Raw genomic sequence first — 25,190 nt, forward strand, 5'->3', positions numbered from 1 at the left:
CTCTTCATTCAAAGAAAAGGTGCAAGATCTTTCTTTCCTTACCTTCTTACAACCTTGAAATTACAACCTTGAAATCAACCAGTCTGTATAAAATTAAATGTGAATACAATCATTGCTTCAGCAACAGCTAGGATTTTGAAAAAATGATTCTTATAGAAATGCTTTCTGGGAAAGCTTGCATAAAAACTTTAGTTTTCAAAACATTTAAAGAGAAAATTTAAGGTAGTCATTAAAAGAGTCAACTTTTTTTTTTATTAGCACAGGAAAATTTATATTTAGAAGACAAACCCCAAAAGAGAAAATAAATGGAACATTAAAAGAAATGTTATTTTCTTCATGGGTATCTTTCCTGAGTTTGTTGAGAAATTCATTCAAGAAATAATCTAGCTCTAGTTTGTGTACATTTAATACCCTGTTTAAATGTTTGAAATTTAAAGGATCTACCTCTGCTAGGCACTGTATCGAACTCCTTTTATGTATCAACTACTTGATCGTTTAAAAGATGAGGTTTAATAAATTTCCCTTAGGGTAAAGATGTGATGGTAAACCAGAGAGGATTAAGGTAGCTCAAAAATAGAAAGCAGAGAGCTGGAGGTATCTGCTCTGGCCTGCAGAGATGGCAAAGTGTATGTACATTGTATTTCCCACAGTTGTGCTCCTTCACAGAAATAATTCTTAAAATGTAATTGTCTAGACTGATACCCAAAACTAATGTGGCCAAGTTGACGCTGCTACAGGAACATTAGCTCTGCATTTTCAGAAACCAGAGGGCTTGGTTTTTGATCAGTTTTATGCTGACTACTTTATGTTCCTGGCATGTGGACTTAATGTTCATAGGTAATGAGTTAAAATCTGACAGCATGGCAGAGAGTTCTCAGATTTGTGATGACACTTTGAGTGGGGTGTCACATGGCTTTCACTCTACCTTGCCACAGGAATGTGCTCATCTGTGGCCCTACAAGCAAAAACAGAGATTGTTAGCTGGAACGCCTGCCTTCGGAACTGCTCAGTTATGCAATGTAACTTAAAATCATGTTTCTTAAGGCCCTTGACCACTACGCTGTCAATCCCAGTAAGTCTTTGATTTTCGAAAACAGTTTTGATTGCTTACTCTCTAAAAACATAACTGAAAAATATGTAATTACACATGCCCACTGTAAAATGACCAAACAAATGTGAAACAACGTTAAGTGTCACAGAAGCACCTCGAGGCTCCCTGCAGCCACCACCCACCAGCCACCTCCCCCGGAAGAAATCTCTGCTGTTAGCGTGGCGCATTGCCTTCCAGTTGCTCTTCTGTCCATTGACATACTTAAGTGTGTATCTTCAGAACAGTATTTTTCAGTCTGTGGTTGAGTCTTAAAATCAGTTTAATGAGTCATGACCAGCATTTTGGAAAAAAAAAAGGGGGGGGGGAATGGAATGGGATGGAAAGAAATAGAACAGGATAGAAAAAATTCAGAGTGCACTGCATGAATTAAGGTTCCACCCAGTCATATACACTGTGTATGTTACTGAGGGTCATTTCCAAAATGACTTTGAAAGCCACTGCTGTAGAAAATCTATAGTATTACCTCATGTTTTCCTTTCCTCTTTTGCAATAAATGGTGACACATCATAAGACCATTTTACAATTTTTTTAAAAAATATTTGGGGGGGAATTAGGCTAATTTATTTACTTATTTTCTTACTAGAGGTACTGGGCATTGAACCCAAGACTAATGCAGGCAAGGCATGCACTCTACCACAGAGCTATTCCCTCCCCCATTACAGTTTTTATCTTCAGTCTGTCACAAAGATTCTTCTTGCCAACACGCAGTTACAGCTCATTATTTATAACTGCTACTGAGCAGTATGACATGTTCTGAATGCATCATAGTTTCTCAGCCACTTCTGGGAGCTTAGCTTGCTTTTAATTTTGTTCTAAGTGATGCTACAGTGAGTATAAATGCACATGCCACATTGTGCATAAGCACAAGAAGTCTTTTAGAGTAAATGAGGAGAAATTAAATAGCTGAGTATAGGTATTTCCTATTTTAACAAATACACTCTAAAGTGGATAAATCAATTTGCACTCTGACCAGAAGACAATCCATTTTTCTACACCTGGATCAACACTATATATTATCAAATGCTTCGATTCTGCAAATCTGATTTTGTTTTATTTTGCATTTATCTGAATGCTGATGAGGTTTACTGCACTTTGGTGAATTTTCTGTTTGGGTCCCAAGCTTCTTTTTTCTTACTGATTTGTAAATACTCTTTACATTGTCTGATTACTACTCCCTTTATTGTATTTTACACTTTACCTGTGTTTTTACCTAATCTGCTATTTCTTTTCAACTTAAAGGGCAGTTCCCAACCCCATTACCTAGACTACAGGCAATTTTAATCTCGCCACCAAAACAGTGTCTCAGGTCCCTGCTGCTGCTGTATCGCGACAAGACAGGATGTCATGACTACTTCAGCACTCTGGGCTGCTCTGGCAGGATTACTGAGATGTGAGTGATCACAGGGGTTAGAGTTGGGGAGAAAGAGTTAAATCTGAGACTGGTAGTGATGGAAGTCTGGCTGTAACATTTGCAAGTCCTCTTGATTTCCTGAACAACTTCAGCTAATACTGGGTAGGAGAATTATTATTCCTCCTTTTTTATCTTATTAAATCATTGCTCTTTTTTATATTCCCCATCCCAAAATGTGTATTTATTTAGGTCTTAATAATTTTAGGAAAGCAAAAATGATAAAAATTCACATAGATATCTTTTAAAATTTGTGTTCTTTAGTTAAATATTAGTAACTACCAAGATTGCAGCAAGCGTTAGCCACATCATTTTAAGTTTTAAAGCATTCTCTCAATCTTTCAGATTAGCACACTGAAAATACTATGCATCCTAAGTACTCAAAAACATTACAAGCCGTGTTTACATAGACAATATTATTCAATTTTTATTAAAGCAAACTTTCCTTAAAAAGACATCATAGAAGCTGACCATATTGCAATGTCAGATCTACAGAGTATGTCCATGATTCATATCTATGTGGTTCCTATTGCAAAAGATAGACAGTATTTGGTCTCATTAAAATTTAAATGAGATACAAGTTTAAAATTGGAATACTCCGTGTTGCTTTTATACTTTTGTTAAAATAGTGAACCTTATTAATTTTTTAAAACTTAGAAGGAAAGTACGAAATTCACTGTAAGAGGCAATTTACTTAAAGTGTCAAAAATTGTATTTACTAGCATGAGCATGACATTAAACAGCTAGCTTTTCCCTCTGGGGTGGCAGGAGGACCCGGAGGAAGACCAGTGCTTTGCTAGCATGGACATGGGCAAGGTGCGGGGGAGGGTTTTACACATTTCGTCTCATGTCATCCTAAGAACCGTTCTGAAGGGTAGTCATTTTTATCCTCATTTTATAGATGACTGAGATTAAGAAAACTCTCCAACCAAGGCTGCAGTGCTGGGATATGAAGCGAGGCGGCCCCTTAACTCTACCCTGACTCAGCCTCCTGACTCAGCACTGGGAGACTGTGAAATCATGGACATTTCCTCTGGTTACTTCAAATATGAAATAATATTTATGCTCCTTCCCAGGCCTGAAATACTTTTCCTCTTCTTAAAAGGAGTTGCTGTGTTTAACATGTTTTACCTGTACCTTTGAACATTTAATGGTCAAATCTTTTTGGAAAGCAGGTACATGTAATAAACTGGAAGTGTGGGGTCTCTGCAGCTGTGCAGTGCACACCAGTCTGCCTTATCGTCTCATGGCACATTACGGTGGCCAAGTTAGTTGCCCATTCCTGGTGCTTTGAGGCATGATTTATATTATATATCCCATCTCCTGAAACTACAATTCACAACACAAGCCCGGAGCTGTTAAGTACTATAAGTTGAATAAAGATGGATTACATACATTCCCCCAGTTGACCAAAGTGTAGTATCAGCCTATTTCTGAATTCTCTCTGCTAAGAGTTGGGAATTTTTGAACAACTAGGGAAGAGAGTTTCAAGCAGGAGCTCCCTGAAAAAGTAAAAAATATTTTCCCTTGTGAATAAGATTCCTCCTTATCAGATTAACTCATACAACCTTCCTAGACATGGAATTTTTGAATGAACAGATTCTTTCGTGGAACATCTATATGTCTGATTAAAAGGGTTATAAGTATGTATAAATAGGAAACAAATTTAGAACAAAAGACTGAAAAAAATCTTTCACTATATTAAGAATTATTAAATTATTAAATGGTAAGTACTGACGAGCTGTGTTGCACAGCCACTAAAATCCGAAAAGAATTTCGAGTCGTAAGAAAAGAACTTCAACTTGGCATAAGAACACTTTGGCTTTTGTCTTTCTGGGTATAGAAATTTTCAGTAACAAAAAGAAAAGAAATTATAAACCACCTTCCTCAAAGGCTGTTTTCCCCTTAACCTGTCATGAAGATGGTGAAAAATAAAAGAGATAAGCACTTACAGTTCTTGGCTTCAAGAAAGGGCACACATTACATGGTCTATTTCAGGTTTCTCTAATTCTAATTCTTTCTGGATTCTATTAAGCAGCCAATAATGGGACCAGTTAAATATAAACACACCGAGGAGCCTGGGAAATTAAACAAATGGAAAATTAAATATAAACACACTGAAGAGCCTGGGAAATTAAACAAATGGATAATGGGAGATGGGATCGAGACGAAGGATTCAGAGGACACAGGCTCCCCTCCCCTCACGAACACATCCAAACTACAACTACACAGAGGGACTCTCACTGACATCAGCCTGGGGACCAGCAGAACAGCTCCCCTGCAGCGGGGGCTGTGAAGAAAGGTCCACACGGAGTCTGGCAGGAAGGGGGAAGGGATCTGGTCGGGACCCACACGCTGAAGAGGAGGGGACATCACAGGCTCAGCGTCTCCTTGGGGAGCGAGGGGTCGAGGCTCCGCACTGGGCACCCCAGCCCTGGGGGCCGACACCGGGAAGAGAGACCCCTCAGCCGGTGTGAAAACCAGTGAGGCTCACCAGGGGGCTGTAAGAAACTGAGACTCTGCTCCTGAAGGGCCCGGACCGGCTCTCTCCCAGCCGCAGTGTGGAGGCAGCAGGCTGAGAACTGCCGGGGGCTCCGGCCGGCCCACCGGGACTGCTGCATTACCGCCCCCCGGTCCCCACCGGGCTCCTGCCCCAGCCTCCCCGGCTCCGGGCTGCTCCCCACTGAGGCAGAGGCGGTCACTGCCCACGACAGCGTGCACGCCTGGAGGGGATGGAGCCGGCTTGGACCCCAGCCCTGCCTCGGACCAGGGCGCAGGCACCACCGGCAGCGCATGTCACTGCTCACCCGTGGAAGGGAGCAAAGTCAGCTCGGCGGCGCAGCGCTACCCCTCCCGTCACGCCCAGCCTCTAGCTGCGCGAGCACACCGGGGACACAGTGACACCAGCACAGAAGTGCAGCCCCCGGGCCTCGGGCCCTGAGCCAACACCCCCACCAAGGCGGAGACTGCCAGCACCCGTGGGAGAAACCTAGTTCCTCAGGGCTCCTGCTCCATCCCCTGTGGTCCTGATCCCTCCTTTGACAGGGCAGTGACAGCCACTGAGCAGAGAAGCCCCAGCTTAGCCCTGGTCCTGGCTCTGGCCCTTCCAGCTCAACCCCTACCTCCCAACAGGGTGGCTGCCGCCAGCACACGTGGGAGAAGATGCGGCCGGTGCTGCTGTCAGATCCAGCTCCCACCAAGGCCCCAGAGCACACGCAGTTACATAGGGATGTTCCCACACAAGGCACGCCTGCAACACAAGAGCAGGTAACTGTTTCTCTTAAATTCAGAGTGACAGAGAAAGTTAAACAAAATGAGAAGAGGAGAATATGTTTCAAAAGAAATAACAAGGATACACCCTGAAAAAAAACCCTAATGACCCTGATAAATCATTTACCTGATGAAGAGTTCAAAGCAATGGTAAGAGAATGCTAACTGAACTTGGGAAAAGAATAAATGAACACAGTAAGAACTTTAAGAAGGAACTGGGAAATAGAAAAAAGGACCCAACAGAGCTAAAGAATAAAATAACTGAAATGAAAAATACGTGGAGGGAATTAACCGCAGATTAGGTGACACGGGAGAACGTGTCAGTGATGTGGGAGGTACAGTAATGGAAACAACCCTATCAGAACAGCGAAAACAAAACAAAACAACCAACAAATTTTTAAAAAGGAGAGTAGTTTAAGGGACCTCTAGGACATCGTGCATACCAACATTCAAATTATAGGGACCCCAGAAGAAGAGGAGAGAGAGAAAGGGGTCAAAAACATATTTGATGAAATGATGACTGAAAACTCCCTGATGCTGAAGAAGGAAACAGACATCCAGGAAGCACAGAGCGTTCCAAACAAGCGAATACAAAGGGACTCACACCCGAACATAACATAAGTGAAACGGCAGAAGTTAAAGATAAAGAGAGACTTCTAAAGGCAGCAAGAGGAAAACAAAGAGTCAGTTACAGGGAATCCTCAGAAGACTGTCAGCTGACTTTTCTGCAGACACATCGCAGGCCAGAAGAGGGGGGCATGATATGTTTAAAATGCTGAAAGGAGGGAAAAGCCCTGCAAAGTTGAATACTCTACCCAGCAAGGCTGTTATGCACAACTGAAGGAGAGATAGAGGTTGTCAGACCAAAGCTAAAAGAGTTCATGACTACTAAACAGACCTTATGAGAAATATTAATGGATATTCTTTAAGTGAAAAAGAAAAGGCTACAGTAAGAATGAATAAAGTATAAGAAGGGAAAAATCCCACTAGTAAAGGCTGTGGATCAACTATTAAATAACCTAATACATACGTTAAAATATTAAAAGACAAAAAGTGTAAAATCAAAATATAACTACAATAAATAATTAAGTGATAGACACGATGATTTTAAATATGACATGAAAAATACAAATTTTGGGAGGGGGAGTACAAAATGTAGAGCTTTTAGACTGTGTTTGATTTTAAATGACCATCAGTTTAAAATAAGTAGATATAGTTTACAGATCAATAAAAATGAACTCCATGGTAACCACAAATCAAAACCTACAATAGTAACACAAACAGAGAGGAAAGAACAGAAACTTTAAACTAATGAAAGTTATCAAAATACAATGTAAGTGACTAAGAGAAGACGATAAAAGAGAAGAACTACAGAAAGATCAGGAGACGATTAACAAAATGGGAATAAGTACATAATTATCAATAATCACTTGTACTAAATGCTCCAATCCAAGTACATAGGATGGCTGATTGGATAAAAAACAAGATCTTTATATGATGCCTACAAGAAACTCACTTCAGAGCTAAAGACACATGCAGAGTGAAAGAGAGAGGATGAAAGAAGATATTCCATGCAAATGGAAACAAAAAGAAAGCTGTGCAGCAATACTCATATCAGACAAAGGAGACTTTAAAACTTTTTTTTTAAAGTCTGTGATAAAGGACAAAGAAAGGCATTACATAATGAGAAAGGATCAACACAAGAAGAGAACAGAACATGCATAATGCATGTATGCACCTAGTACAGGAGCACCTAAATGTATTAAGCAAGTCCTAACGGACATTAAGGGAGAAAACAACACTAATACATTAATAGCGGGGGACTTATACACCCCACTTATGTCAAGGGACAGATCATCCAGACAGAAAGTCATTAAGGAAACACTGGCCTTACATGACACATTAGATCAGCTGGACTTAATATATATCCACAGGACACTGCACCCAAAAAAGGCAGAATACACATTCTTTTCAAGTGCACACAGAATGTGCTCCAGGATAGATAACATGCTAGCCTGCAAAACAAGCCTCAACAAATTTAAGTGTTTGGAAATCATGTCAAGCATTTTTCTAACCACAGTGATATGAAACTACAAATCAATTACAGGAGGAAAGTAGGAAAAACAAGCATGTGGTGACTAAACAACGTGCTTCTGAAGAAAACCAGAAACCAAAATACAATGGGTCAATGAAGAATTCAAAGAGAAAATAAGAAAACAAATGAAACAAATGAAAATAAAAACACAACTTTCCAACATCTCTGGGAAGCACAAAAGCAGTTCTCAGAGGGAAGTCTATAACAATACAGGCCTACATCAAGAAATAAGAAAAATTTCAAGTATTAACAGCCTAATCTTAGCAAAAGAAGAACAAACTAAGTCCAAAGTCAGCAAAAGAAAGGACTTAAAAAGATCAAAATGGAAACAAAATTGAGACAAAAAAAAAATCCAAATAAGAAACAAAGGGCTAATTGTTTTAAAAGGCAAACAAAATTCATAAGCCTTTAGCCATGCTCATTAAGAACAAAAGAGCAAGGACCCAAATAAAGAAAATAAGAAATGAAAGAGGAGGAATGGCAGCCAATTCCACAGAGATTAAAAAGAAATTATAAAAGAATATTATGGCCAGTTATATGCCAACAAACTGGACAACTAGAATAAATGGAAAAATTTCTAGGAACTTACAGCTTTCCAAGATTGAATCAGGGAAAAGCAGACAATCTGAACAAGATCAATCACTAGTAGTGAAATTATATTTGTAATTTAGAAAATCTCCCACAAACAAAAGTCCAGGACCAAAAGCTTCACAGGGTTATTCTACAAACAGATAAAGAAGAGTTAATACCTATCCTCTCAAACTATTCAAAAAATTTTAAGAGGAGGGAACATTCCCAAATTCATTCTACAAGGCCACAATTTGCCTGATACAAAAACCATATAGACACTACAAAAATAAATAACAACCAATATCTCTGATTAATAAAGATGCAATGATCCTCAACAAAATATTAGCAAATAGAATTCAACACAACATAAAGAAGGTCATTCACCATGATCAGACATGATTTAGAGCAGGGATGCAAGGATGGTTCAACATCTACAAATCAATCAGTGTTACACACCATATTAACAAACTGAAGGAGTAAAAATCACATAATCATCTCACCAGATGCAGAAAAAGCATCTGAAAAAAATTTAACACCTATTTATGATAAAAACTCGGAACAAAATTGAGATAGAGAGAACATACCACAACATAATAAAAGCCATTTATGAAGAACCCACAGCTAACATCAAGCATAATGGTGAAAAACTGAAACAAGACAAGTATGCCCACTCTCACCATTTCTATTTAGCATAATATTGGATGTCCTATCTACAGCAAATAGAAAAGAAAAAGAAATTAAAGGCATCCCAGTTGGAAGGGAAGAAGGAAAACTGTCACTATTTTCATATAACATGATATTATACCTAGCAAACTATGAAGTCTCCAGCAGAAAACTATTAGAGCTAATAAATGAATTCACTGAAATTGCAGGATAAAAGATTAATAGACAGAAATATGTTGCTTTTCTATACACAGAACTATTAATAACACTAACTAATAAGGAACTAGTTTAAAGAGAAAATAAACAAATAATGCCATTTACAATTGCATCAAAAAGATTAAAATACCAGGAATAAACTTAACCAAGGAGATGAAAGATTCACACTCTGAAAACTAAAAGAAACTGATGAAGGAATCTGAACCAAATAAATGGAAAGAGATCACATCTTCATGGATTGGAAGAACTAACATTTTTTAAATGTTCATTCTATCCAAAGCAATCTACAGATTAAGGGTAATACCCATCAAAATACCAATGACATTTTTCATAGAACAGAACAAATAATCCTAAAATTTGCATGGAACCACAAAAGACCCCAAAAAGCCAAAACAATCTTGTGAAAAAAGAACAAAGCTGGAGGTATGACACGTGATAACTTCACACTATACTACAAAGCTACAGTAATCAAAACAGTATGGTACTGGCACAAAAACAGACACACAGATTGATGGAACAGAGCAGAGAGCCCAGAAATAAACCTATGTATGTATGTATGGGCAATTAATCTATGACAAAGGAGGCAAGAATACACAATGGGGGAAAGTCTCTTCAATAAGTGGTGCTGGGAAAACTGGTTAGGTGTGAAAGAATAAAATTAGAACATTTTCTTACACTATATACAAAAATAAACAAAAAATAGATTAAAGACCTAAATGTAAGACCAGAAACCATAATATTCCTAGAAGAAAACATAGGCAGTATCCTCTTTGACATAAGTCTTAGCAATATTTTTTAAATTTGTCACCTCAGGTGAAAGAAGCAGTAAGAAAAAAATAAAAAAAATCAGACCTAATTAAACCTAAAAGCTTTCACACAGTGAAGGAAATACTCAACAAATTGAAAAGACAACCTACTGAATGAGAGAATATGTTTGCAAATGACATGTCTGATAAGGGCTTGATATCAAAATACATAAAGAGCTCATATAGCAGTATCAACAAAACAAACAACCCAATCAAAAAATGGGCAGAAGATCACAACAGGCATTTTTCAAAAAAAGGCACACAGATGGCCAACAGGCATATGAAAAAGGATGCTCAACATCTCTAATCATTAGGGAAATGCACACCAAGTCCACAATGAGAAATCCCCTCAGACATGTTAGAATGGCTATTGTCAACAAGACAAAAAATAATTCATGTTGGCAAAGATGTGGAGAAAAGGGAGCCCTAGTACATGGTGGGAACGTAAGTTGTTACAACCACTATGGATAGTATGATGGAGGTTTCTCAAAAAGTTAAAAATACAACTACAATATGATCCAGCACAAGCCCACTTGGGTTTATACCAGAAGAAAATGAAAATTTGAATTTGAAGAACTACATGCACCCCGGTGTTCACAGCAGCCTTATTTCCAAAGACAAGATATAAAAGGAACATAAGTGTCCATCAACAGATGAATGGACAAACATATGGTATAAGTATGTATGTGTGTGTGTGTATATATATACACATATACATATATATATATATATATATATATATATATATATATATATATATATAATGGAATATTACTCGGCCATAAAAATTAAAATCTGCCATTTTTAACAACATGATTCAGCTGGAGGTTATTATGCTTAGTCAAACAAGTGAGACAGAGAAAAATAGATACTGTACGTCTTCACCTATATGTGAAATCTAGAAAAAATTTTAAAAATGAATATACCAAAGCAGAGACAGATTCACAGACACAGAACAAACTAGTTTTCACCAGTGGTGAGAGGGGTCAGAGAAGGGGAAAGATACGGCTAGGTGATTAATAGGTACAAACTGCTAAGTATAAAATAAAAAATATATAAATATGGAATACACCACACAGGGAATATAGCAAATACCTTATAGTAAGTTTCAATGGAGTGTAATCTATAAAACACTGAATCACTATGTTGTACACCTGAAACTAATATATCATTTTAAAGCAACTACACTTCAATTTAAAAAAAAGAAATGGATAAAGCTCACCCAGTTATGATGCTATAGCCATCAAAGTATTATTAAGCACTGCCTACTTTGAATCACAAAGACAAATTCACATAGAACAGCCTTGAAATTTCTCATGGTTCATTAACTGCTATTTGCTTTTTCTCTACTGATGTTTAAAAAAAATATCTGGCCTATAGTTGACATTCCACATTTTGTATTTGTATTCCACCCAAATATCACCAGCTTTTAAAATTCAAGCACATAACTATACAATTATGGTGCTTTCACGGAATACAATACCTCAATTACATCATTATACAAGTACCTTCCTCTGAGTATAAAGTCACACAAAACTGTGTATTCTGTAGGGATGGGTACAGCTAAGTGGTAGAGCACACGCCTAACATGCACAACATCCCAGGTTCAATCCCCAGCATCTCCAGAAAAAGAAAAAAAAATTCAGAAAACAGAAGAGGATCAGGCCATGCTGTCAGGGTGCCTGTACTGTGCCGGATCAGAGCTTTTTACCCTGTCAGTCGATGCAGATGCTGCAGGTGTCCTGCCCACAGCCCATACCCTTACTTCTTCAGAGCACTCTGGCCTGAATTCCAGCCATTTGCATTTTTGCCTGAGGATTTTCTTTGACCCCTTGGACCTTCTCTACCTGCAGTGCGACTGGCCTGAATATCAGTAAATTCATGTACCCCAGGAACAGCCCTTCACCAGGGAGGTGTTATGAGTTGTTGTATAATCACCCCACTCTCTCCTAATAGGTGGGTTCACTGAGTGATGCATTAAAACTGGCCGCAGGTTGGCGCTCCAGTGCAGCTCGCCAGGAGAGATCTTTGCCCGCTACCTTCCCTTCCCTGTCTCACGTCCCCACTCCCCTACACTTGTTCCCTAGGATCCCCTCCAAAATAAAGCACTTGCTCCTGAATCTTTGTCTCAGGGTGTGCTTTCAGGACCAACCCGAACTAAGAGACAAGTAGAAGGAACCCAGCAAGTTCAGGCAAAGAGAGCAATCTGTCCGCGGGAAGCAGCAAGCTGCAGCGGGGTCTCGGGGAGAATGGAATCGAGGGCTGCACGTGAACAGACTCTCTGTCACATTCCCTCCGGGGGCCAGCCTCATCCTCTCAGCCCGACCTCCTCCTGGCTACAAGCATGACCATCCAGCGACCCGGGCCTTTCACCTCCTGCCTTCATCTGTTTACTGAGTCCCCAGAGTCCGCATCCCCAGGGAAGAATTCTAATTAGAGCAGCTTGAATGAAGGAAATGCTCGAATCACTTCTGCCAACTTGAGCAGGAACGCTAGAACTGGCCAGCCTGGGGACAAGTGCCAACTCTGGCCAGAGCAAACATGGCCCGGGAGGCAAGGTCTCTCAAGCATGGGACTCACTCAGAGCAGAGGAGGGGAAGAGGAATTTTCCTAAGTAATGAGGCCGTTGCTCCGGACATAATAGCAATTAATCTTTATTGAATCCCTGCTATAATCCAGGTGCAATTGCTATAGTGGGTCATCCATCTACCTGTCTGTCTGTCTGTCTACCTGTCTCTATCATCCATCATCTGTCAGTCTGTCTATCTAATCAATCTATCATCCACCCATCTATCTAATCTATCATCCATCCATCCATCTACATCTATCCATCTATCTTTCTAATCCTCATAACAACCCTATGAGGCAAGAACTGTACCATTATTACCATCAGCTCCCACATTTCAGATAAGAAAATAGAAGCTCATAAATACTAAGGTACTTGCTCAAACTCAGACAGTTACGTGGAGAGCCAGGATCAAACCCAGGCTGTCCAGTTCTCGAGTCTGCACTGTGTCATATGGGAACCTAAGGGATGGCCTTGCTGGCAAACCCACTGACATTTCATTACTTCTCTCACCGCTACTGTTTGGGGCACTGCTTGCTAAGCTTAGGGATGAAGCAGGCTGTCATAAAAACTGGAGACAGATTCAGAGGAAGGAGGTGAGAGGAGCTGGTTAGACCAAGAGGCACGTGCTTTTTTAGGAGCAGACAAAGCCCTCTTGAATCCCTAAGGCACTAAGAGGAGGTGAGGTACTATATACAAAATCTGCAGAATTTAACCACCAAACGTGGTTAGTATCCTTTCTGTGAAAATGAAGGTTTTGTACCAGTTGAGTGTTGCCAATGTGTATCAAAGTTACATACAAAGTCACATACAATGTGTATCAAAGTCACATTTTCAAATCATTATTTTGGCAGTTTATTACAGATCACAATATTGCCACAGCTTTATTATGAAGTTCTGTTTTGATGTGCGTTTTTTAGGAAATCTTCCCGAAAAGGGCAGCTTGAATTTCAGAGTATAGGGCTCATAACCCTTATGTTACTACTATAGAGAAAACAGTATCTCAGAAAAGGTTTTCTTTTATTGGCATCGTGCCACTGCCTCTCCTAGGACTTCTATGTACATTCCAAAACACCAGATTAAAAAATGAATAATTAAAATTAAGTTTAAAAAATGAATAATAGTGTAGAGTGTTAACATCAGCTAAAGGAGATATGAAATAAATTGATGCAAAGGATATGAGATTGGTAGGGTCACTAGGGTAACATTCCTAAGAATAAGCTGAATAACTAAAATGCTTCCTTAATTCCTCCACTTCTGATAGAGTAACTCGGCCTTCATACTTCCAAGCTGTTTAAATGCTCTAGGGGACAGGGTACAGCTCAGGGATACAGCACATGCTTAGCATGCACGAGGTCCTGGGTTCAATCCCCAGTCCCTCCATCGAAAAATAAATAAATAAACCTCATTACCTACACCCCAAAACAAATAAATAAAAACAAAAAAAATTTTTAATTAAAAATAAAAGAATCAATGCTCTGACTTCCCCCACTCTTTCCTTTCTCTGTCTGTCCTCATCACTGTCATCTCTTCTTCCCTTCTGACCGTCAATCAGTCAGAGGCACTTCCAAGTAAGTACCGTCATAATGTCTGATGGGAGAAATAGATGCCACTCCGTATGGTTTACACGGTCCACAGGACGTGGAACAACCACTATGTGGACAGGTGCCGTGCCCACCCACCCCCGTGGGCCTCTCCCTCGAGTTCAGCAGCACAGGCAGGCCCTGTCTATATGCTCCTTGAGGGGGCTCTTATAAGTTATCACAAGGTTTTCCAACCCTTGATTCTTCTACCCTTGATTGCTGTCTGTGTCTCCCCAAATTCGGCTGAATCATCCTCATGGAAAAGGACCAAGTCACCTTAGCCACCTGACAGGTAGGTGCTGGGACATCTAAGCCAGGGACAGGTAAACAGTTGAGCACGTATGTCTCCCTTCCCTTCCCTATCCCTGGCTTCATTCTGCAGATTTCTGAAAAACAGCACTTCCATTCAGTGACTGCCAGGCTGAGGGATACCCAGGGCTTGGTAGTACTGAGGGGAAAATTCCAGGTCTCCCACGATCCCAGTGTAAATCCCCACACAGCCAAACTACAGCTCCTGCTCTCCCTTAAACATGCTGAGTCTACTCAGAACTGAACTGAGGGAAGATTACATTCTCACAGTTCAGAAGGGCACTCTGAAGATGTACCAATGTGTGGGCAGAGAAATAAAACACTGAGTGGAGGAAATGAGGGCACTGGCCGCCTGACCGCTGTGGAGTGGCTGTTTTGCCAAAGCATCGTTCTTGGGCTGCTAAGCCAAACTCTGTCACTTAGCAATTTAACGCCTCCTAGCTCCCCAGGGACCATGCAACAAACAACGCAATTTCTTTAAGTATTTCTCTTCTAAAGTGAGTACCATGTTAAGCTGAGAAAGTCCTGGGGGAACACGGAGGGAGGAAGAGTACTCCTGCAGTAACTGGCATGGGCCAGAGGGAGGCAGTATAGGCTTCATGAGACTAGCCTGTGGTGCCTGTCAAAGGCACAGGCCCAGAATGCTGTGCACAAGCCACCCAGGAGCCTCAGCTGGCAATCATCTTTCTGCAGTGCCACCCACCACCACGCCCCCAACCCCACCCCTTCCCAGAAACCAGAGCCCCAGCACAGCCTGCACTTCTGGAGGCCTCCCGCTTGTGCAGTGCCCGGACTCGCTCCCATCCTCCTGTGGCCCTCAGACCCTAACAGCCTTGTAACACTGTGGAAGCTGGCTGGCCCCTGCTCCATGCCCTTGCCATGGGGTGCTGAGCACCACTCCCAGACCTATACTATAGAGTGCAATCTACAGATTTAATGCAATCCCTATCAAATTACCTAGGACATAGTTCATAGAAGTAGAACAAATCATAATCAAATTTATGTGAAAACATAGAAGACCTAGAATTTCCAAAGCATTACTTAAGAAAAAGTAAGAGGATGGAGGAATAACCCTCCCAGACTTCAGACAATCCTATAGAGTTACAGGCATCAAAACAGAATGGTATTGGTACAAAATCACACATATGGACCAATGGAGAAGAATAAAGAGCTCAGAAATGATCCCACAAAGTTTTGGGCAACTAATCTTTGACAAAGGAGGCAAGAATAGACAATTGAATAAAGACAGTCTCTTCAGCAAATGGTGTTGGGAATACTGGACATCAGCCTGTAAATCAATGAACCTAAAACAGTCCCTCACACTATACACAGAAGCAAACTCAAAATGGATCAAAGACTTAAACATAAGACAAGACACAATAAAACACCTAGAAGAAAATATAGGCAAAACTTTATCTGACATACATCTCAGAACTGTTCTCCTACGGAACTCTACTCAAACAAAACAAATAAAAGCAAGAATAAACAAATGGGAACTAATGAAACTTACAAGCTTCTGCACAGCAAAGGAAATCATAAGGAAAACGAAACGACAACCTAAATAATGGGAGAAAATTTTTACAAATGAAACTGACAAAGGCTTGATCTCCAGAATATAGAAGCAACCCATATGAATTAATAAGAAAAAAAGAAGCAATCCAACCCAAAACTGGGGAAAAGACCTAAGCAAGCAATTCTCCGAAGAAGACATACAAATGATCAATGATCATGAAAAAATGCTCAGTATCTTTAATTATCAGAGAAATGTGAATCAAAATTACAATCAGGTATCATCTCACATCAGGCAGAATGGCCATCATTCAAACGTCCGCAAATGACAAATGCTGGAGAGGCTGTGGAGAAAAGGGAACCCTCCTACACTGGTTGTGGGATTGCAGTTTGGTGCAGCCACTGTGGAAAACAGTATGGAGAATTCTCAAAAGACAAGGAATAGACTTACCATATGACCCAGGAACCCCACTCCTGGGCATATATCCAGAAGGAAACCTACTTTAGGAGGACACCTGCACCCCATTGTCCATAGCAGCATTATTTACAATAGCCAAGACATGGAAACAGCCTAAATGTCCATCAATAGATAACTGGATGAAGAACTGCTATTTTTATACAATGGAATACTACTCAGCCTTAAAAACCGACAACATAATGTCATTTCCAGCAACATGGATACTCCTGGAGAATGTCATTCTAAGTGAAGTAAGCCAGAAAGACAAATAAAAATACCATGTGAGATCGCTCAAATGTGCAATCTAAACAAACAAAGCATAAGTACAGAATAGAAATACACTCACAGACATAGAGTATAAACTTGTGGTTCCCAAGGGGGTGGAGGATGGGAAAACATTGACTGGGATTTCAGAATTGTAGAATAGATAAACAAGATTATATACTGTATAGCACAGGGAAATATATAAAAGGTCTTATCTTAGCTCACAGAGAAAACAAATGTGACAATGAATGTATGCATGTTCACGTATAAATGAAAAATTATGCTCTACACACAAGTTTGATATTTTGATATTTGAAAATGATTATGAATCAATAGAAAAAGGCTAAAAAAACAAAAACAGGATAAGGGAAATCACACAATCTGAACATGACATACAGAAGCAAGTGAAAACTAATGGAATTCATGTATTTCAAACCTGAGATAATAAGAAGTATGCCATTCTATGAATCAAAGGGGCCCCAGATGGAAAAGAAAGAGAAAAGGGTTTGGAAAAGGGAACTGAAGGAATCTGACTAAAATTTCCCAAACTGAAGAAAGAATCAGCTCTCCCAATACAGGAAACACAGTGGGATCCAAAAAAGATAAACACAGAGAAACCTACAACAAGACATGTTGTCATGAAAAGGACCTCATTTCATGATAAAGAAACGATTCTAATTGCACCAAAATTAAAACAAGTCAATCACAAGAGAACCTCCATCAGGCTTTCAGCAGATTTCTCAACACAAACCTTGCAGGCCAAAAAGGGAGTTCACAGAGAGAGACAAATCCATGAATGAGAAGAACGTGCAATCTAGCATAATCTATGCCACAAGACAATAAGTTAGAATAACCGGAGAGATCTAAAGTTTCACAGACACGCAAACAAAGAAAGAATCTTGCAATAAGAAACTTACCACGCAAGAAAGATTGAGAATTTTAGACCCTGATGAGAAAAGAAGCAGGATAATCTAGAAATGAGAAAACCATCATTGGAAAGGCAATAAAGGCAAGAATTTGTGAAAGAATAAACATAAAGTTGTAAAACACAGCATCAAAATCATTAAGGATGAGAGAGGGAAGCCAGGATATAGAGATTTGTTTCCATTCTTTTCAGGATGTGTTTGAGATTATATAATTATCTGTTTAAAGACAACAGAGAGAGAAATGGGTTAATGTATTTGAGAATCAGGGTGACCACAGACCAAAAGCACACAATGGACTCACAAAAACCAAAGAGAAACCAAGGTAATAAAAAAGGAAATACTCAAAAGGCAGTTAAGGTGTATTTAAGACACAACGACCCAGTATCACTGCTAGAAATATTCTTCACACATGTTAAAACAACAGATTATTACAAAAAAGATGCATGTATAAATGTTCAAAATGTGAATTCATACTAACGGAAAATGTACTAACCCAAATGTCTATTATTATAAGAAGGAGTAAATAGTTTCTGATACACTCTTACATGCCATACATAAAGAATGAATGCATGGCATATTAAGCAATATGACTAGTATGAAGGTCATATTCATATAAAGATGTTGTACGCAAAAATAGGACTGAGAGAAAATGGACAGCCACTAACCTGTGAACTGGGATGGATTTCATGTCTATGAAATTGAGATTTGCATATTCTTGACTTCCAATTCAATGGATTCATAGAATTTGTGATCATCAATGCCTGTCTTCTTTCACTTAGAATGGTTTTCAAGTCCGGATATTCATTAACAAAAGGTTACACAAACTGGAAGGAAATATTCAAAAAGTTTTTCTTACACATTATATATTCTATTCGTTCTTATCTAGCAAACATGGTAAAACATTATCACTATGCATTCCTAAAATTTTGAACATTCAAATTTGAATACATTTCTGAAATCAATTTTCTTACGAGGGTAAAATAGGCTACAATTCCAAAATTATTGCCAACACTAATTAAGGAAATCAGGGAGCAATCAAAAGGGCTACAGCAACCGAAAGAGGATCTCAAGCTCCAATCTCAAGTCTGAGAATTTGGATGACGATAAATACTGGCTTCACCTTGCAAAAGCTTCTCGTCTGAAAGACAGCTGTCTCTGCCCTTTCCTCTCTGCAGGTGGAAGTTCAGGTAACATTAGATAACTTACCAAGCAGAGTATGTGACACGCAGTGTTCACAAATGGTTTGCTTCCTTCATTCAACACAAGAGACACACTCCCATGAAGGTTTTGTGGAAGGGAGCCTCCAAATCCACATGTCTCCATCAGCACAAAAGACGACAGGTGCTTGGTTCTACTTAAAGCAACAAATCAATAAAACACCGTCACCCCGATTCCACGGACGCTTCTGAGGGATCTCAAGCCAGCCCTGGGAGCCTGTACTTACTTCTCCAAAAACTCCATCTGGGCTGCATACACATTGAGCGCTCAAGCCTTAGAAGGAAAAGCCCGCAGTCATTGTGCAAAGAAATCAACATGCCTATCCGCTACTAGGAAAGCTGAGTCGTGCTCAAAGCGGGGCGGTGGCGGGGGGAGCGTCAACTGAGGTCGAAAACCAAATGACTCTTGAAGAAGTCAAGACAGCGTTGCTGACTTACCTTTCCTGAACTGCGAACAGTACCATAGCAGAATCCATTTAGGAACTTCAGGTTTGAAACTGTCCACACCAACACTGCTGCCAAGTCATGCTTTCAAGGAAGCTTACTCAGGAGAGTACCACTGGCACCTCAGAAGATGTTGAAGCTAAGCCGTCAGCGGGATACACAAGCGAGGGGTCGAAACGAGACAATGATCCTGGGTTTCTGCACACACGCCTCTGACAACCAATTTCCTGACGATGGCCGCAACCGCCTTGAACATCTGAAGGAATTGGCGGCTTCATTGGGGTGGTCAAGGGAAGGCTGCGAGGGGTGCACCCTGGGGCGGAGACTCAAGTTCCCTTCCTGGGGGTCACAAAGGGCCCCACGGGGGCGCGGCCCCCAAGCCCTGTGCCCCTCCCCGACTCCCCGCGCTGAACGAGGGCCGACCTGGAAGCTGCGGGAGCAAAGCCCCAGCAAGAGCGGCCAGGGCTTGCCCCAGACTCCGGACGCGCAGAAAACTGGGCGGCTTGGCGGGGGTCGGGGTCGGCGCTGGAATCAGGGTCGAGGATCCTAGGCCAAGACCGCGGCTGCTAACGCCTAGGTCGGGTGGGAAGCTGCGAGGGGGTGCACGGCTGGCACACGGGGTGCGGACAATCACGACATCATGCCTCAGGATCCTTCCCCGATGTACCAGAGGTTACTGTAGGGCGGCCCCACGTCGCACGCCTGCCCGCGGACCATGTCGGAGACCGTGTCCCCCTCCGCCGCCATCACCGTCGCCTTCGCCGCCGCCGCCGCCGCCACCACAACCGCCGCTGCCGCTACCATGGAAACCTACGCGGACGCCACCGGCGCCGCCAACGCTCTGGGCTGGCCCGTCCGTGGCCGCCGCTTGGCTCAAGCTGCGCCTCCTAAAGGGACCGCGGCGCTGCCTATGCAGCCGCCGCCGCTGGCAGGCTGAGGACGGACAGCGGCGCTCAGAAGAGCCCCGGGCCGCTGGGAACGACTGCCGCCTCCCTCCCTGCCTGCCTGATAAAGGGGCGGGCCGGCGGCCGGGCCAAGGGCGTGGCCGAGGAGGGCACGGCGGCGGGGCCGGGCTGCGTGCACTGGGAGTGGCTCCTTTGGCCAGGGGGCGGGGTTGCGCGCTCAGGGCCTAGACACATGTGTGAACTGGTATCCGCCCTGATTTGCATTCTCGCCTAAGAGTTCTTCCTAACAGATATGAGCCTTTTTGACAAGAAAAGCTCGCCCAGTAGCGACAGCATTGGGTGAGATGTCTGTGTTCCCCAGGACTGGGTAGGAGCTGGGATCCAGGCTGAGGGGTGTGGGTGTTCCAGTCTCCATCCTTTGGAGCTGGCCGAGAGCCCACGTTGTCAGAGCAGGAGAACCGACACGTTCATATAGTTAAGAGGAGCCATCAATGATGGACAGGAGCACAGCAGGGAAAAAGACCACTGCTGTGTCCCAGAACTCCCATTCCCCCTCCCCCAATCTGCCTAGCCTTCATCATAGCATGTGCTGGCCCAACTCTAGAGCCTTTCCTTCTCACCCCAACTAACATGCTCTAATCTCTCTTGGACAATGCTTCACTGTTCGCCCTGCTTCCCCCTTGGACATTTTACATTTCCCAGACTCGGAGTTCAGATTCCCAGACACTTATGAAGATTTTGGATGTGTGAGTGGTTCATTGAAGGGTTGGGGGAGAGGAATGTGGGATTTTAAGTTTAACTATACAAAATCACTCAGGTGCCTGACCTGAAGGCATCCATTTCCTGAAGGGGACGAGGCAGAATAGGTGCCAGACAGCCTGGGAGGGCTCCCGACAGTCTAGCCAGAAGGCGAGGGATCTCTCATGGAAGCCAGGCTTCCAGTGTTGCCCTCACGTTGCCCCTCAATTTGCAAGGACCTGGGAACCGGCAAAGGTCACATCAGACAGGGACAAGGCCTAGCCAAAGGCAGTGTTTTTGCCTGGACCCTGTCAGACCTGGGGTGCTGGCATGGGGGTTGCAATGCGACGTGGAAGATCTTGCTTCTGATGTACCTGCCTCCCTTTCTCTCATCTTGCCTAGATATGGTTTCAAAACCGGAGAGCTCGGCACCCAGAGCAGAGCAGAGGGGCGCCTGTCAAGGCCTGGGCAGAAGACCCCGATGCCAGACCAGCCCCGACTGTCTAATCGGACCAAAGGCCCCCGCCCAAAATCCACAAAGGTGCTCATCAATTGCCTCCAACTGATCCACTGGACAGCTTCCAGTTCCTTGCCACAGCAGCCGCTCTTCGGTACCCCAGGTTTTTTTGTGCCTTGTACTCCCCCTGGTGGCTGGGTGGGCCAGCCATTGATGCTCCTGGTGCTCCAGCACACCCAGGCTTGGCAGAGAGTTGAGAACCCTCCACATCTGGGAACAGACCCCAGAGGCAACACAGCAGGGCCGAGTCCAGGAGGGGGTCCCGCACCCGTGCACGCGGCACTCACGCCCTCTGCTCACGGAGGGCCCTGCCCGTACGACAGCCTGCACCCTGGTGCGGTAGCACCCCTTCAGCCTGTCCCCCGCAGCGGTCCTCCACAGACCGGGCAGCATCCGGCTCAGCCATGCAGCCCCCACGTGGCAATTCTGCAGCCCAAACAGGCCGAGACACACCTGTGGCAGCAGCAGGCCTCATCGGATCAACTCAGGTCTCCTCCGCTCCACCCGCAGCCCCAGCCCTCAGGCGCCACAGGCTCAGGGAGCCTCTTAGATGAACTCTTGTCAGACGCCAGCCTTCTGGAAAAGGCCAAACCTTACTTGAGCGATGGCACCCGGAAGACGGATTTTGGCCGACCCTGGGAGAACACCTTAGTGATGACGAATTCCAGGCCCTCCTGGACATGCTGCCAGGCTCACCAGGGCCTCAGGAAAGCCTTTGGTCGAGCCCAATTCAGGCCTCTTTCCCTGGGATGCCGAGCCATGGCTGAGAACAAAGGACGAGGAACCAGCCACACTCCTAGGGCTCGGCAGCAAGGGCAAGGCGCCCAGACTGCCAGCGCCACTGCGTGGCCTCCCTCAGCCCTGCCGTGCTCCCCGGGCGCTCTCAGGATGCACAGGCACTAGCAGGGGCATCCTCCCTGATGTCGGAAGGGATGCTAGCATGCCAACCATCAAGAGGATGGCCCAAGTCCTCTTGCCTTAGAGGTTGATTTGCGGGTTCTCTCTGACGTTTCCTTGATCCAATAAAGCTGGCTTTGAACTCAACGCAAAGTCTTTGGCTCTGTTTTGGTCCCCTTGTAGTCTGTGCCCCCACATCCATGACACTCCTCAGAGATTTACCGTGTCCCACTTTGCTTGGGACTGAATGGGAAGGGGGTCGGGGGTACTTGATAAGAACCCAGCTTCTCCTTGCAAAGTAGATTCTCTTGGAATCCCTACAACAATGAACCACCGTCACTGGGATTCTGGGAGCAAGAGAGCTTCCATTAGGGCCAGTACAGTGGAGCACCGCTACAGAACTCTCCGAGAACTTTTTTTGGATCCCAGATTATAGCCAGATTATTATCAGCACGGCTCCAATTCACCAAGGTGCTGGGGATATCAGGCAGGCAATCAATCTCTCTCTCTCCCTCACCCCAACCATCCCTACCTCCCTCTCTCACTTGTCTCCTTCTGTCTCTCTCTCTCTCTCCCTTTCTTATGGTCTCTTTGCCACAAACACTTACAGCGCACACACACCCACACAAACACACAAGCATCGTTTGAACCAAGTGCTGGTAGAATTAGACTCATCCCCAATTGTTGCTGAAGAAGCTCGCAGTCTCCATCTCAGTGTACATGGCTGAGTCCCATGAATAATGGAGGCAAAAGAGTACACTAAAGATGGCCCATCATGTGTTTTGTGTTTCCGTATTTCAAGGGTCTAGGGCCTAGGCTCAGCTAAAATGTCAGATGGGATTTTATGTTCCAGCCAAATAGTCGTTCCTAGCACAGCTGTGCCACCATTCTCTAGGAAGCTTTCGAATTCCCCTTCTCCTTTTCTTCCATCTCCTCCTCCTCCTTGTCATCTGCTCCCCCTCCCCTCCCGATTCCCACTCCACACCCCCAACCTTCCTCTCACCATCACCATCCTCCTCCCCCCTCCCTTCCCTCTGCCCCTCCCCAGGTGTTCGATTTTTGAAAACACACCCTCACTTACGATCTCTATCCTACTGGGTCCATCTTGGCTGAGGCGGGGCTACTGTTGCACTCCCCAACTTTATTGGAGTTGTCTGTCTCTTCTCGCAAGTGCTGGTGCCGGGCCCTCCTTTTCAGCTCAGGATTCTTGCCTGACTTTCCCGGACTCGCGCCGTCCAGAGAAGGAATGATCCTCTACATATAGCCTGCTTCCATGTCTTTTCACCATCAAACGATTTGGCCTTGCTTCCCTTTTGGCGGCTTCGGCTGGGAAGTTCGCTAGGGAATGCATTCCGTCGTTTTGCTTGGGCCGCATTCCCGAAGGTGGAGCACCAGATGCCATGCCATTGGGCAGGCGTCCTTGGGGCTGCTGGATAACTTCTGACCTGGGTTGACCTGGGAGATGGTCCCAGGCGAGTGAGGGATGCTGCCCGCTCCCCTCCCCCTCCCGCTCTACCCCCACCGCCCCCCTTCTTCTCCCCTCCCCCACCCACTGTTGGAACCTGCACTTGGCCTGGCTTCCCTGGGAGACAGACTTGCCTAGAGAACTGCTTGGACATAGCCGGGTGTAGCTGCCACGTTTTGGCCTGGATGGACTTTAGGGGACCGGACCCTCATCAGGCCTCCCTGGAAAGGCTTTGAAGTTGCTGGCAGACAGGAGGGGCAACTAGCCATGTTGGATTCGCCCAGGACAAGCCTCGCACGTCAAAGCCACCTCATGTGGCCCACCTAGTGTGGTAGTGGGGTCTGCCCCTGTCTACTGGCACTCCCTGGCCCGTGAGGAAGGGGGCGGGCTTCACATGACAGCTGGAAAAGTTTCCCAAGTTTGTGACCAAAGAGCATGACCCGTGTGTCGAATCCTGTGTCCGTCGGCGCATTCAGCCTTCCTATTGGAATGAGAGGGACCTCAGCCTCCAGTCAAGGAAATGCCTCAGGCCTGGAATGCAATGAGGTCCAGGAGATGCCGAGGGAAGTGGGAAGTAGACACCGGGAAGCTAGGCTCTCCACACTGGAAAGAACAGTGGGGCCAAGCCTTGTCACCACGAACCCAGGGCCGGGGAACGCCAGGGAGATCAACACTGTGTGGAATGGAAAAACGTGGGAAAACCAGAGAGCCCTGGAGCTCATTCAGCCCAGGGAAAGGAGGATCCCATGCTTCCAAATAAAAGTCCTTGCTGGCCTCTGGATTTGCCTTTTAGTCCAAGTCCCCTAACAAGGAAACATGGGAAATGGGAACACTTCAACCTTCTCAAGGTGGAAGGATGGGTTGGGATCCCAAGGCAGCAATTTCCATAAATAGTAGCAGGGCTTGCCCAATCCCATGTTAATGCCCATGCTCCCGGGAACTCAGCATTGAGCCAGCAGCCTCTGTGCCAGATGGGTGTCTCTCCGGCCATGGATGACTCACGTACGTCCAACGGTAAGTAGACATCAGCACCTGGGCTCTCCTGCTGGCTCATCTGAAATGTTTCCTGCCCTCCCAGGGGTGTGGACAAGGGGAGAAATGGTCCCTGAGACTGCAGAGATGACTTTGGCTGGGCTATATTTAAGAAAGCCATTGGGCCAAGTGATTGAGAGTGGCTTCGGTAGTTTTGTTTTTCCTTTCATTGACCTCTTTGGACCCTTTGAAACTGACATGGGAGTGGTAGCCCTGTGGCCC

General features: G+C 43.9%; 1 protein-coding gene across 1 annotated transcript in view; it reads right to left on the minus strand.

Moving 5' to 3' along the window:
• The window catches only part of LOC140686653 (serine/threonine-protein kinase Nek10-like), a 227,950-nt gene that overhangs the window by 22,217 nt on the left and 180,543 nt on the right, over positions 1-25,190 (minus strand). The window lies entirely within an intron of this gene.

Source organism: Vicugna pacos, chromosome 17 (assembly GCF_048564905.1).
Source record: "Vicugna pacos chromosome 17, VicPac4, whole genome shotgun sequence".
Classification (NCBI taxonomy): domain Eukaryota; kingdom Metazoa; phylum Chordata; class Mammalia; order Artiodactyla; family Camelidae; genus Vicugna; species Vicugna pacos.